The sequence below is a fragment of the Amblyomma americanum genome, chromosome 5 (assembly GCF_052857255.1).
Source record: "Amblyomma americanum isolate KBUSLIRL-KWMA chromosome 5, ASM5285725v1, whole genome shotgun sequence".
In the NCBI taxonomy this organism is placed as follows: Eukaryota; Metazoa; Arthropoda; class Arachnida; order Ixodida; family Ixodidae; genus Amblyomma; species Amblyomma americanum.
Genome location: NC_135501.1, coordinates 8,797,583 through 8,812,010, shown reverse-complemented (window position 1 = coordinate 8,812,010; position 14,428 = coordinate 8,797,583). Strand labels below are relative to the sequence as shown.

Sequence of the window (14,428 nt, the reverse complement as noted above, 5' to 3'; positions counted from 1 at the left end):
TATCTTCTTCTTCCTTTTTGTTTTCGTGCTGCTGATACCTATGGATTAAAAATCCTGTATGTTCCCAGTGCTGATTTCGTCAGCATCTCTGTTTTCCACAGTACTCTCTCTGTTTATAGTGTTCCTGTATATGCTCCCGCAGGGAGCATATACAGTTAGCCGCCAGTTAGCCGCCAGTTAATTTAATAGCACAACTTCAAACGCTTTTTGTTTTGCTTAATACTTTCGAACTTTAAACACAATGTTTTGGCAAAATAAAAGATTACTTATTTTCATGGTTGCTTATTTTTTTTGTACAAAAAATTAAGCAGACGGCCCCTCGAATGCTCTCGGGCGCCGCCCTGCTGTAATTGGCTGATTCCTCGTTGCGTCACGTGGTAACGTCTCATCGTTTCGTCAGTTTGACGTCACTGTCAATAACTTTTGACAGAATTTGTCACAGTTGCGTAATCTGGCCCCAGCTCTATATTAATCCCATCCCCAAAAACGTGCACCCTGAACACCACGCCGCAAGGCGGAAAGCGCGGGCAAAAGCACTGTTTAAGCACTATTCTCAGCTCTAGGAGATAGTCTACGTCGATGTCGCGGAGTATCCTGAAGGAAGCGGCTTTCGCGATAGGGATAGTCGGCAACTCGGGCAACCCCCCTTGCAGCAGCCACTGTTAAGGTGAAGCACGCGGAGGAGGCGGCTATCGCCCTGGCCATCGCCTCAACAATATTCTCAGCGATTCCAAGACACCCGTGCGAAAATTTGCGAAAGGCAGAGTCCACGCTGCCACCATATGTCTATTCTTGAGAGACAGTCTAATCTAGCACCCAGCCGCTAGATTTAAATTATCTGGGTGCCTGCGCACTCGTCCCACCCGGGGAACGAAGCAGTCCATGATTTTGCCCGAGGATTCGTCAACCGGGCTGTGGCCTGCCCAAACCTAAGGTCGGCCAGGAAGCACATGGTCCAGTATCACGACATAACGATACACTATCGTAATATATATACTTAAATACCCACCGCCCGACAAGTCTTTGACCAAACTTCAGCAGGTGACCTGGAGACAACTCTAGAAAAACTTTCCCCAACCCTTATAAAAACTCCATTATGTATCCGGGAGTATTCTCGCCCCAGTGTAAGCTATATGTGGTCAAGATAGGGCCGACGTAGCTCATGAATGTCCACGGGACATACCGCCGATGGACCTGCAGCTCTCGAACAATGGGAGGTTGCGGTGCTCAGCTCCGACACGAGAACCCAATTCCGGGCCGAGCGCCAAGGGCTCCTGGCCGCATCACGCGACCAGCAGGGAAAGAAGAGAAGCGCAATGGAGACCCCACTCGATCTACGAAAGAACTCCTTTGAATGGATTTTGACGAAAATAAAGTTTTTACCACCACAGCTGCTAACTTTCACGGCGAAAACAGTAATACTTCACAGCGTGTTGCGCAATTAAACACGCGCCTTGGAATTCTCCTCACAGCTAAACCGGTCCGAGCTCAAATTTCACTCAGAATTGGCATTTCTTTGGGGTACTACTTGCCTGAATCAAGAAAAGATCGGATATTCTCATCTCTGCGGCGACGACGCTAACGGCGAAGGCAATGTACGTTTTTTAGATAAGGGCAGTTAGAAAATTGCTGGTGGTTTAGCTCTGGTTAACCCTGGTCAAAAGCGATAAGCTGCATCTTGAAAATTGGTTTTTGAGGAAACCGTCTCACTTATGATCGGTGCACACCTGAACCGCGCCGTAGGAGAAGGGACGAAGGTGGGAGTGAAAGAAGATCGAGGTGCCCTAGTGGAGGGCTCCGGAATAATTTGGACATCCTGGGGAGAGTTTTAGCGCTGCCGGTTAGCCGTACGGTAACGCGTTGCCGTTGGTACCGTTGCCAGGCTTGCCAAGCCACATTTGCCGTGCTGTAGCAATTGCCGTAGTCACGTCCGTGTTTACCGCATGGTAGAGCTAAAGCCTTTTGCGTTTCGCCTCCATCGAAACGCGGCCGGGTTCGAACCCGGGTACTCCGGCTCAGTAGACAAGCGCCTTAACCACTGAACCAGCGCAACATCTCCCTGGCTACGTTTGTGGTCGAGCGACTGTCGCTTCCCATAGATAGCCATTCTGACACACGCGCACGCACAGTAATAGGATTTTTTTTATTTGTCAAACGTCTCGCTTTCTTCAAAACGACAATAAAGGCGCTCACACAAGACAGTATATATATTTAATATATCTTCGGTGATGTAACAACTGTGTTATGTAAGGGGAGATATGGAACAAAATCCGGTTCCAAACGACTCGCAAACCCTACAGATAATTTCAGAAAGCCGAATTGAAAAATGAATTGGCTTTTTTTATGGGGGGGGGGGGGGGGAGTAAATGGCGTCTAAGTCGTCTAAACATAGCAGCGCCGTTCTTTCTTTGTGTATATTCAAAATCAAACGATGCGATAACTTCTTTTGAGTCGTTCGGATGCGTAAATACGTTTTGATTCTAAGCAGAGCACTAAAAGAGCGTTCCCCAGAAGCGACAGACGCTGGCATGGAAAACAGAAGCTGAACATACCTCACGACCTGATCCATCAACTCGCGAATGTTTTACGATTCCCTTTATAGGATCCCCAAAATGTCCAGACTTGTGGTAGAATCAGTACCGTTTAGAAGAGTTGATGATAGCATAAACTGCGCCTAGAGTCTGCACAAGTCAAAATCAACTGCATGCACTCCCAAAGCCGCCTCTAGTTCATCTGCTGTATACCGACTACCTCCAGCGGCGCTGGTTAAGGTGTCTTCTATAGTTTTACGAGCTGTTCCATGCTCAAAACGCTCTTTTATTTCACTTATGATTCGGTAGGCTGTAGCTAAATACTCCTTGTGCAGTACCGTCGTACCGGTCAGCTGTGGTTGATGGTCATCTCACTATATGGCTTACTTCTAAGCCTTGAATTGAAATTTTAACATCCCCAAAGACCAAAATAAATGGTGAGGGCGAGGGTCTTCTTCACATTGCCCAGATTTCATTTCCCCCACCACACGGCTCGATAAAGCACGAACCATGTCTGTCAAGGGTTTTTAAACGGGATATCTGAGCTCAATATTTCCAGTTGCGGATAAACACACCTTACGTTATTTGCACGCACTGCAAAACAATGTTTCTGAAATATGAATTGTATTCTCACAAAGAATATATTTGGCTGAAAATAAGACGGAGCCATGTCAATAACGAAAACAAGCACCATGGATTCTCTGTTCCATAAGCAGGTAAACTCAACTATAATAATGTAAGCGCAGATAGAGCGGTACATAACCGAATAAGCCCCCCAAAAGGCTGGAACTGTCCACGGAGGTTGACAAACGGCGCCGGTCTTCCTTGTTAGCGGTGCAAGCTTTCGCCAAGCTCCCTAAAGGTCGACTCCCAAGGCCCTTCCCAAGCGCTTCTTTATATAGAGCCACTGGAATGGACCACTTTTCCTGTAACGTCCTGCGCATGCGCAAAGCCTCCTCGTCCGCCAATTTTGACTACTGAATTTTTGAACAGGAGAGGAGTTCGCTGAACGTGATTTTCCACGACGTCCCCTCGATGCGACAAACTACTGCACAATAATGGACCATTTAGAAAAAATGTGTAAGTTTTCCGCAAGGCTTGTTTTCCAACCAAAATTTCTCGTTCCAAGAGGACACTCTCGCATTCTTTGGGCAGTCGGGTTCCCCCTTCTGAGTAACTTCTGGAATATCGCCACTTGACTTCGAGATGTCCCCGAGAGAGGGGGAACCGCTGGCAACCTCCTGTAGTACCGCAATAGAGGTTAGGCAGGAAATGGAAGGAAACGGGCTTTGCTCCCGTGACGCCAGAAGTGGGCTCATACTAAACTTTCTTATAATTTTCTGCTGAACAAATTAGACTGACCCCGCACCGTCGCGCCAACTTCCCCCCTTCACCCCTCCGTACCCCTAGCCCGAACAAGGAACAGCCGAACAGCCACTTCGTGACGACAAAGACCGGTCACTCCCTTTTCGTGCGTCACGCTGAGTGATGACACATCCGACTGTCAAAGACGACGGTGATTGCCACTCCGGGAAAACTTCCCTTCGCACACGTTAATAGACTTCGCCACTTTTTAACAAAGGAAAAGCGAAGTCAGCTCCCTGTTTCTGCTGCTACTGCGAATTGGTAAATGCGCCAGAGTGTTTTTATTGTCAAAACTGCCGTACTATGAAAACCAAAATGAAGGCTAGCACTCTATAATTTATGCCTGTTCCAGAGACTTGGGGATGTCTTCAACGTGTAGTTTCCTACGGGGATGTCATGGGAGCGCGGAGGTCGTAAGTTAGGTTACAGCAAAAAAAAAATGTAAACAAGACAGGAATTCAGGTGGGGGAGGGGCTGAGCCCCCTCATGAGAATACTTGCCACGCCCCTTGCCCCCCCCCCCCCCCCCCCTGCTCCGGCGTCCCTGGACTCACATCCAGGTATCGTACGAAGCAGCGAACTCGCCTGAAGCTACATATGGTGGCCATCCGTGCACAAAGATCTCGAAAATCGAATGAGACACTGCATGCCATGCCTGCAGCAGCGCAACATGCCACACAAGGCGCCATTGCACCCGTGGTCGTGGCCTACGCGTCCATGGCCACGTGTCCATATTGACTTTGCGAGCCGATTCCGTAATCGTATGCTGCTAGTGGCTGTAGACGCGCATTCGAAATGGCCAGAGGTGTACTACGTCATGACGTGTGCGTCCGCGCAAGCAATCATAGCAAGATTACACGATTTGTTCGCTCGATACGGCGCACCGTAGACAGTTGTAACCCAACAAACACAAAACCTCCTCGAAATCTCCCAGAAATACCCCATCAGGACATTTGGAATGTCCCCAGGAGGTTCTCATTTTTCCCGAAGACGTCCAAAAAATGTCCCCACAACTAGCCGTGTCCAAAAATTTTTGCGACCCAGGGACAGCCCCAAAAGGTTAATGCTAGATTTCTCGGCTATGGTTCAATAAAATTATTTCTTCTTTTTCATGCAGACTTCAGGCATCTAAGTGCACATATGGGCCAAATTTGAGGCACATGCTTACGTTACAGCAACATCAAAAAACAAAACAGAAAGGGAGGTCATTGAGGCCTACTTTATTGATAAGGCAGGGGACAGTTGCGTAAGCACGCCCTCAATTTCACTGCACGAGAAAGAAATGCGCTTCCTTGACCATGCCTAAAGATTACTGATTTTACGTGTTCGCCTGCCACTTCCCGTTTGCTCATAAATTTTCCTATGCTAGCCCGTGCGCATTCTTCTCCTCAGGGTGCGGCTCATAAGTGGTAATTGTCCAGATTGTGTTTTTACATGCAGACTGTTTTTTACCTCTTACCTTATTGTCGTTGCCAAGTTTTTGCTTTTTAGGTTGTTTTCATTTGGTTTTAGTTGTTTGTGGCATCTGTAGGGTTGCATGACGTTTTATCTGTTTTTAGATTTCTGACTCTGCTTTTGCTTCGCTTGCTTGGGCCCTTTTAGGCTCGCTCTTTGTTGTTGTTGAAGTGTTCTTGACACCGCCCTTTGGTCACGATGTTGTTTGGCACTGGTTTTTTTTCTGGGTTTTTGCTGGTTAAAGTACTTTTGATATGCTCACTTCGTAAAGTTTCACCCCCTTTTTTTCACTTTTTGTGGGCTTTCCTTCTGGTTCAAGCATGTGTTGGCCGCCCCTCGATGACTGTGGATTAGGTTGTAATCTTTGGCCCCCTGACTGTCACGTGGTGTTTTGGCATATATTGTGCTGGGTGTTCCTCGACAATAAAGAGTTGTTAGTCAGCGCTCGTCCTGTCGTCAGTGTTTTTTTCTTCTCGTGTCCCTGTCTGTTTCCGCGCTGGTCTTTTCGAATCATGTCACACCAACTCGCCCAAACGGCAGTTTTGATTGGTGCAATACATCTGTCAACTCGCGGGAATGCTTGCTGGCTAGGCCATTCAGACTTACCTGTTTACATGAAATGTGCTTTATGCAGGTGAAAATTTGGGCTGGTTGGTGCATGATCTTGTGACGGGAGCAGCGCAGCACGAGACAAAGAGAGAGGCGGGACATGACGCTGAATAACAACCAGATTTTTAATGCACGTTCGTCGAATATATACATCTCGCTCGTATAAGAAGGAAAAGAAAGAAGCATGAAAAACGCATAAGATGTACACGTGGTGAAATATTAAGACATCGCACGCAGATAATCAATTTCTCTGTCACGAAGAGCTATATCGAAGCGCTATCGAAGGAAATAATAATTCAAAAAGTCGCCCGATCCCGCCCATATAACAGGAAATAGCAGCGCAATACAGATGTAATTTCAGTTTATTAGATGTGCTCTTTGCATTTAAATGAATACAAACAGGAGACGCATATGTATGCACCATTTAACAACAATGTACAGAGCACTACGACACCAGCAAATAATAATGGCCAAAATTTTCTCTAGCTCAGAGAAATCTGGAAAAAAATGGAGTAATAAAAAACATAATACAGGAAGAAAGTTGATGCACCTTAAGCAACCATTCTAAAGGGTACAAAAGCATATATGCACACGAAAAAGCAAACGCATGTAAAGAGCAACCTGGGCATTGACCTGGGTGCCAAAAGGAAAGACGATATGGGCGAACGATACAGATACGCGGTTTCAGGTTACGGATATTCTGCAGGGTGAAACCTCCCTCTCGCTTTGCCTCTCGCACGAGCCTCGGAGTAATCTTGAAATTGTTATCAAAACCGGAAAAAAAATTAATTCTACGAGGCGAAAATAAAAAAAAAACGAGCATAAACCACATACCTTGACGACGTTGCCAACAGAAACCCGGGGATGAAATAAAATGCTGCAACTATATATATGAGTTCAACGCAGCCTTCTGTCCTGCGCCTTCTCATGGCACAGCGAACGCTCAAACATACGCGTTACATCCTCGTTACACCCCCGTTTTATTTTTTTGTGACTAAGTGTGGAGATAAGACTGCTTGGAGCCGGATGGAAAGGGGGGACGTCTTGAGGTAGGAGCCCTGGCTCGCCGCACCCATGGTACAGCAGACCACGCGTGCGGGACAATGCGGCGTGGGAGGCGAGATCAAGGTGGCCAAGACACAAGTAATCCAGTGGGGGTGGGTTGGGGAGTCAGCGACGCGAACACAACACAAACTATACCGCGGCGACAGGACGGCAATGTAGGTAGAGCAGGTTAATCCATGGGCACTGGCAGCAAGATTCAAGGAGGTATCGCTGCGTTCCAATACTCTAGACGTCTACAAGACGTCTAGTGTGACCTCTAGGAAGCAGTCTACATGTCCATGTATTGGAACTTGTCTACTGCTCACGCCGCCTCGCGGCATAATAATGCAACTAAAGCTTATGAACAGTTGTACTACTATTTTTCACAAACTGAGCAATAACGATAATTAAAAACGTGTTTTCAACAAGTTTACACATTTCTTCTGCAATGACTTTGCGCGTAAACCGGACTGGTGGATGTGCCTATCGGTTAGTCTACTTGTAGCAGACGGGGCCGCTCTCCAAAGACGACGCTAAAGAGATATGCGATTATTCTTTTATTATTGATGCTAAACTGTACATGCTCCTCGAACGTGCTCGTCCAAACGCCCCTGTAAACATAAGAAAGAATACGAAAGACTGTAATCAATATGCGCGAAATGCGATACGGCTAATATACACTACAACAGGAAAACACATACGTGACATTAAACCTGCTGTCTGCCGTACGTGGCACTCGGAGACAGCGAGAGACCTAAATACAGCAGCGATCTTTAATCCTGCAAAGACTAAAATCAATTCGCAACATGCCGGTGTATTTGTTCTGAGAGTGTAGAGATAAAAAATAATGCACGCGAAAGAGTTGATACCACTAACACAGCAAGAGAAGAACACATTTGTATTTGTTCTGAGAGTGTAGAGATAAAAAATAATGCACGCGAAAGAGTTGATGCCACTAACACAGCAAGAGAAGAACACATTTGTTAACCGTCACGCCAGCCGTCTTAACGCCCGTCGAGGAAACCAACGACAGCGACGAGTATTCTCTAAAATCAAGGTATTAAGATCCGGCATCTGACGATGCCGGATCACGTAAACAGACCTACAGCGTCCGCTGCTGTAGCAAAGCTCTCAAGTGCACGATTTTCTCCTGCGTGATTCACTGCTAGGAATCGCACGTCCACGAAGATTAATTAGCCACAAGTTTGCGTACCAAATAACATAATGGAATGACTCACATTTTTCCTTTCCTATACTCCGTGTACAGTCCGACGCCCGCAAGAGCACGACTCGCTCAACCGCGTACATCAGCTCCGCCATCTTTAGACAGCAAGTTAGCCTGCATCGATGTGGACTTCGGCGAAGCAGTGCTTCGCCGAGAAATGGAACGCGTCCTAAGATGGCGGCTGTCCGGCTAGACGTCTAAGTAGCCGTCTACTTGGGACTATTGGAACGCAGCCTATAACTGCAGGACCGCGAAACCCGAGCGCCTGTGGGAATGTGGTGTCCTCTGCTCTTTAGTGCATGTAACAGATTATTTTTCTCTTCACACCCTATGCTGAGGTGTTGTGTGTATTGAGAGGCTGACACTCGTCAGGCATCCGTGCCTTTTTGTCAGCTTCTTAGACAGATGTGTACTTTTTTTTCTTGTACGTACCTGTCTGCCTGAAATAAACTTTCAAACAAACATTCAAGTTTACGATCCCAAGCACACGGAATATCGCGCCTAAACATATGCTGAGAGCACGACAGATTGAGAACGAGTGGCAGGCGTTACTTGATTTTTTGCACTGTTTGCCACGCGACCGAACAGCAATGATGCGAACTCAGAAACACGAACCAACTTATTAGATTTGAATTCAGAAACGCAATATAATAACCCAAGGGGCGAAACGAGCTCGGCGGTAATAATTAGCCGCGAAGCCGATCCGTCGCCGAACTTGACCTGCTCCTCGGCCCGTGCCCGTCGCTTTCGCGCCTATCTGACTGCAATAAACGTGTGGAAACTTATTCGGCTTCCTTTCTTCTGCACTGCGGCTCAACCAATCGCCCCACAATTTGTCGGCACGCAGTGAATTGTGCCCGAAAACACGCAAGTGTGGCGCACCCAATACGGAAGCTCCCGGTTTTTGCCTACACAACGAAAGTATGGATGGATGGATGGATGGATACGGCTGAACCCTTTACATCGGGCGGTGGCTCAAGCCACCTAGCCATGTCTTGTGAAATTTTACTCCTGTCTTGCTTTTAGCCACCAATCAGATAACCTTCGCTTGGTTACTTCTAACCTCTTAAAATCCACTTTCCCTTCACTATCCCTAACCCCCAATGCCTTGGGCGCCTTGGGTAAGTCAGCCCCGCTGCCTTCCACTGTAGGGTGAAGCCAGGTGAAGCCCTTTACAGAAAAGTATCAAGTGTTCAGCTGTTTCCTCCTCCTCTCCGCACGCAATGCACATCGGTTCTGCCCTGCCGGGGCAAGATGGCCATCCGTCGACTGAACTGGGGAGCGCGGCCTGGGCAGTGGCAGCGATGTCGCGAAGCATATTATATTGTACACATCTTGATATTACCAGTGTTCAGAGCGACTGCAAACTTCGCCGCGTTCAGCAGTGGCGAGCGATAGTTCCACTAGTTGAATTCTGTAATCATCTACGCTGACGGAGTTGACAGAGCGCCGCTTCAAACCGATGCAAGGCCTGTGCAGTGGCGGTGTCACGAAGTGTTTATTTCTAGCTGTTTGTGGTTGTTGTAAGCGTTTGTAATTCCTGCGAGGATCATCACGGACAGCGGCGAGTCACGGTGAATTTCTTGTGCGTGCATGAGCTGCATAGCATAATGACAAGTGTCCGCGTAGTGAACGCGTGCTTTTACGTCAATGCAGAGAAATGTGTGCCTGCGAAAGCTCACGACGGACGCTGTGCTTTCCGAATGCTGAAATGATCGTGGCGTTGCGCAGCTAGTCGCATTCGTTGCGATGGTTGCAGTGATCGCTACCACACTACGTTATTTCTGCTACGTATCCATTACCATTTTGATCGCGATTCGTGTGGGCGCTGTGCTCGAGTACTGCCGTGTGTGCGACGTGACACGATCTTTGCTGCACGGCCGCCGGACTGTTTTCCGCGGCGACAAAAGCAACGCTGCCATCCTTTTGCGTCTTGGCGCTCCATTCAATACATTTTGTGATTATGGGTGCTCGGGTTACGAGTGGCCGGCGGCACTGTGTGACTTGTGTGAAAACATTGGTGTGCAGTGCAGATGTATCTTCGGGGGCGTCATTTCTTTTTATTTCCTGCCGGCTGTGCAGATATTTGTCTGCAATAAATATTTGCGCGATGAATGGGTGACTGAACACTTCCTCTAGCCATTTCGGTTTAGGTTGTGACATGGTATTACGCGATTACGAACAAGAATCATTGCCGCATTTAAATCACGGCTAGTTCACAGTGTAGAATCTCTCATATGTGTTAACTCATGAGTCTACTTTTCAATGAGCATTCTACTCTGTTATGCAAAAAAAAAAAATAACTGGCAGCAACTTATGGGGTAAAAACTGTCCACAGAGCAAGTTGTGCATAACAAGTCTTGAAAAAAAATATATATATATTAAGAAAATATTTCCCCATTGCTTTTTTTACCTTTTTGCTTTGACAAATTCTTGGAAATGTGAAGTTGAAGTGGGATCTTGGTTTCCACTGTAATCAGAAAAATTCGGTGACCTTGAAGCGCCTCATGAACCGTGACACTTTGTTGTTGATTTTACTCACGGTCCCTTTCGATCAGGAGATCAGCGGTACGAAAGTGGATGTGTGCACAATGCTATTGTTGCAGAGCAGCTCGTGAACTCTGCTTTGCTGGTGTTAAGTGGTTATTCACCAGCACTCCCTGGGACAGCCGCACCAGTTTGTTTAACAACACAGTTTCGAAGCCTTGAGAAGGCGATGTCAGAATGCACATGCACCTTGCTACCTTCATTTGCCTGTGACTGCGTGCTACGGACATGATTACTTGTCTGCTGAGTGACGGCGATGGCGAGCACAATCAGCTGTGTATCGACAGTGTAGAACGCTTCCAAGATTTCCTTAATCCTCCTTACATTTTACACTAACAAAAGTTTATTTGCTGAGATATAGACGCATATTTGCACCTTCCCTAGTGATCGGCTAGGTTGTCTGGCCCACTTATCCTTTCACATTTGTGTGGTCACGACAGTACCATTCCTGCACAGATTCAAAGCTACAGTAACAAAGCTTATTTCAGTTCTTTGAAATGTGCTAAGCATTGTTGCATGGTGGTTGGTTCTGCAATACCGATGTTGCCCTGTTTCTGAGAGTCCTGTAGTATCAATGGAACCACTGACCTGCCAAGGCAAAGACCACATTTAATTTGAACCCATTCCTTTACTTGAATGAAATAGCTGTTGCTGCTTGCATTAGCAGATTCCCTTCTTTGCACCGGTGCCTAGTTCTGTTCTTGCCCGCTGCGCATGCCTGAATCAGGAGTGTTGCATTTTTCTTTTCTTCTGCGGTGTACTCAGTATAAAAAGTGCTAACCTAGAATTGCGGGCTGTGGGTAGGCATACGTGAGGTTATAATATAAGCAAGCGATTCTGTTGTTTTAATTTTAAGCAGGTTATTTCATTTTGTGCAATGAGGAATCCAAACCAGGATGTGATTCGCCGAGCCCTGACAGTGATTTTTACACTAGAAAGAGAAGCTCTTTGGCAACCAGAAAGTGTGTGAGCTGGTTAGAAGTCAGTGTGCCTGGCAGTCCACGGGTTAGCATAACAGTCTGTGCAGACAGTGGGGCAAGCATTGTGATGGCAATTCCAGTGTGCAAGATAGGTATATGATTCAGGCAGCGTTCGATTTATCTGCTCAAATCTAAAATTTTAAGTCTTTCCCCTCTGCACATTAATGGGACAAGAACATATGCAACAATGGGCCGTACGCATTTTCACTCTGTCCACTATGATCAGCAAGTTTCTATGTTAGCAAAGCGTAAGTGCACTGAAAAAAGTTTTTTCCCCAGAAACACTGTTAATAGTATGAGTCCATATTAACGAGGACTGCACTAATGAGGAATGGCTGTATATGTGAAAGTATGGTTAATTTTTTTTAGTTCTGATGATGACACAAGCAATTAATCTGTGTTATTTTGAATATGAGACTAAAGAAGTACATTTATCTTGCAACTTATGAAGATGATTAGAAGGATGTGTTGTATGGCACAGCAGTTTGTTGGTTGAAGAATAGCGATTGGCTTTACCTGACACCACTTAAAACAGCAGACTGCAAAATGAGCCCTGTAGAGCTGGTAAAGGTATGTTAGGAACAAAGTCGACGGAAAACAGCACCACTACACATAGTAACAATTCTTGCTCTGTTGTCCTCCTCCCTTAGCGCAGTTTCAATATGCAAACTTACTGCCGGTTCACCCGACAGTACACCCGTACCAAGTTTTGTGAAATTTGTAGCAAACATCAACGGGACAGGAAGCACGGTGTACGCATATCTAGTGCATACTGTGCAGATAGCTTCCTGCCTCATCATAGCTTGGCCCCTCTATGTTTCTTACCCATCATTACCCAGCACCTATGGCCCTGTATATGCCATTGTCATGTGCTGCAAATCACCAAACACATTTTGTACTCTTGCCCTGCTAGATTGTTTTGGCCCATTAAGTTGTTTCATCCAAATTGGCAAGCTTTTAGAAAACATTCCTGCAATAGCCAACTTGCTCTTGTTCTTCACGACATGCACTTTGACTGCAATATCCCCCTCGATGCTTTTCTTCTTGGCTTTGAAAAAGCATGTGATTCCCTTATTTATGTATGGCTTTTTTTGTCGTGCTTTAACCTGTATCCAATAGCTCTAAACTAGATCCAAGCCAGCCGTCGGCAGATTTCCCTTGCCAATCCTTAAGCATCCTGCCTTTTCCTGCAGTCTTGGATGTCCCCCCAAGGCATTGCCCTTGAGCCTCAGCTTTTTACTGCCTACATTATGGCTTTCCCTTCAGTGTTTTGTTACATGCCTTCACTGATGGCTATATAAAGGAGTCTGCCATCTTGCAATAAATACCCATGTTTTAGTTCTCCAAAACGACATTTTGCATGCTCTGGAATGGCCTGTTTGCTAATGTTACTAAGAATGTGCTCACGTCTTTTTTTATTGTCAGCAAAACTACATTTTGCCTACTTATAAGGGCTTACCGAGAAAGGTATTTTCACTGGATACTGGTTGAAATACTCAGCCGTTCACATGGCTCGCAATGTAGCATGGTCTCACCTCATAATGCTTGTACGCCCTCCCACAGCCTAGGATATTTACACCATAACATGTACTTAGCATCGCCGTCTTCCAAGTTACTTGCGTTCAGATCCCCTGTGTGGCACCATCTGGCACATGGCACAAACCGAACTTAACTAAAATCCTAGAATGAGTTCAGACCTGAGCCCTTGTTTTATTTGCTCAGACTATTGTTGAAGCTCCAGTTTCACAGCACCAAAGGTGTATCTTCAAATTTCTTCATGTCGGGCAGAAACTGCAGGGTTTTTTTTAACTCTTCACCATCACATAACCAACTAATCTGTTCTGACTCATCTTTCCTTCTGCACTAGCCGCACAAGTACTGTTGTGCCTCAGTTAGCTCATGCCACTGCATTTCAAGATTGATTTTTGTTTTTGCCTCTAAAGGCTGGAATGGCCTTCCACCTCACAAGGCTTACTAGCCTCTTGTCCTTTGAGCTGGTCACTGCAGAAATCCACCCAGCAAATGTCCATCCACTGATCAAAGTGATTTCCCCAAGGCAGAGAATATTTGCAATAGGGGAGTAAATATTCATTAATGTCCACCCAAGTGCAGTCATAAGGCCATAAAGAAGAGCTACAAAGCTTTCCTTTGTAGCTGTATGGCTGTGCTTGGATTCTAATGGTTGATTACTTCTACACAAAGCTGACCACTCAAGTATTGTCATTTAGTACTATTTAGGTATAATAAATGTTAAAATAAATTGTTCTAATGAAGTGCTTAGTCGCTTGCTCAGCTCGGCAAGCCAATGCAATGTTCTCTTACGCGTAAGAACTTTCCTCACAATCTATTTCAAGTAATATTGGGGCACATTTACACAATACTTTTGTTGGACGGCATACAGTTGCATTTACGCTTACTTGCACATTGTTCAAAAGCTAGGTCTAACCAACTGAACGTGTGCACTCAAAAGCTAAGCATGCATTATTGTGCCTGTCTAGGTCAGATTTTTCTTGGTTTCTCTCTTATAGTCTCTTCAGCTAAGCAACACACCGCCTTCATAACATGGCTCAGTGAGAATGCTACGAATGCATGTTTATGCATGTGACTTTTATATATTCAGGATAGTGTTAACAGGGCTGTTGGTTCATCTTGAACACAAAAGCCGTCAACTTC

General features: G+C 46.0%; 2 long non-coding RNA genes across 4 annotated transcripts in view; one reads left to right on the top strand and one right to left on the bottom strand.

Moving 5' to 3' along the window:
• Nucleotides 1-6,060: 6,060 nt before the first annotated feature.
• On the bottom strand, nt 6,061-8,716 carry LOC144132274 (uncharacterized). Its single transcript, XR_013314747.1, has 2 exons — nt 8,242-8,716; nt 6,061-7,614 (listed from the first exon to the last, which is right to left on the bottom strand). It is a non-coding gene; the product is annotated as an uncharacterized LOC144132274 (long non-coding RNA).
• Nucleotides 8,717-8,995: 279 nt separating this feature from the next.
• The window catches only part of LOC144132273 (uncharacterized), a 68,642-nt gene continuing 63,209 nt past the window's right edge, over nt 8,996-14,428 (top strand). For all 3 annotated transcript variants that reach the window (XR_013314744.1, XR_013314746.1, XR_013314745.1), the window contains exon 1: nt 8,996-9,349. This is a non-coding gene — a long non-coding RNA (uncharacterized LOC144132273). The remainder of the gene's footprint in view (nt 9,350-14,428) is intronic.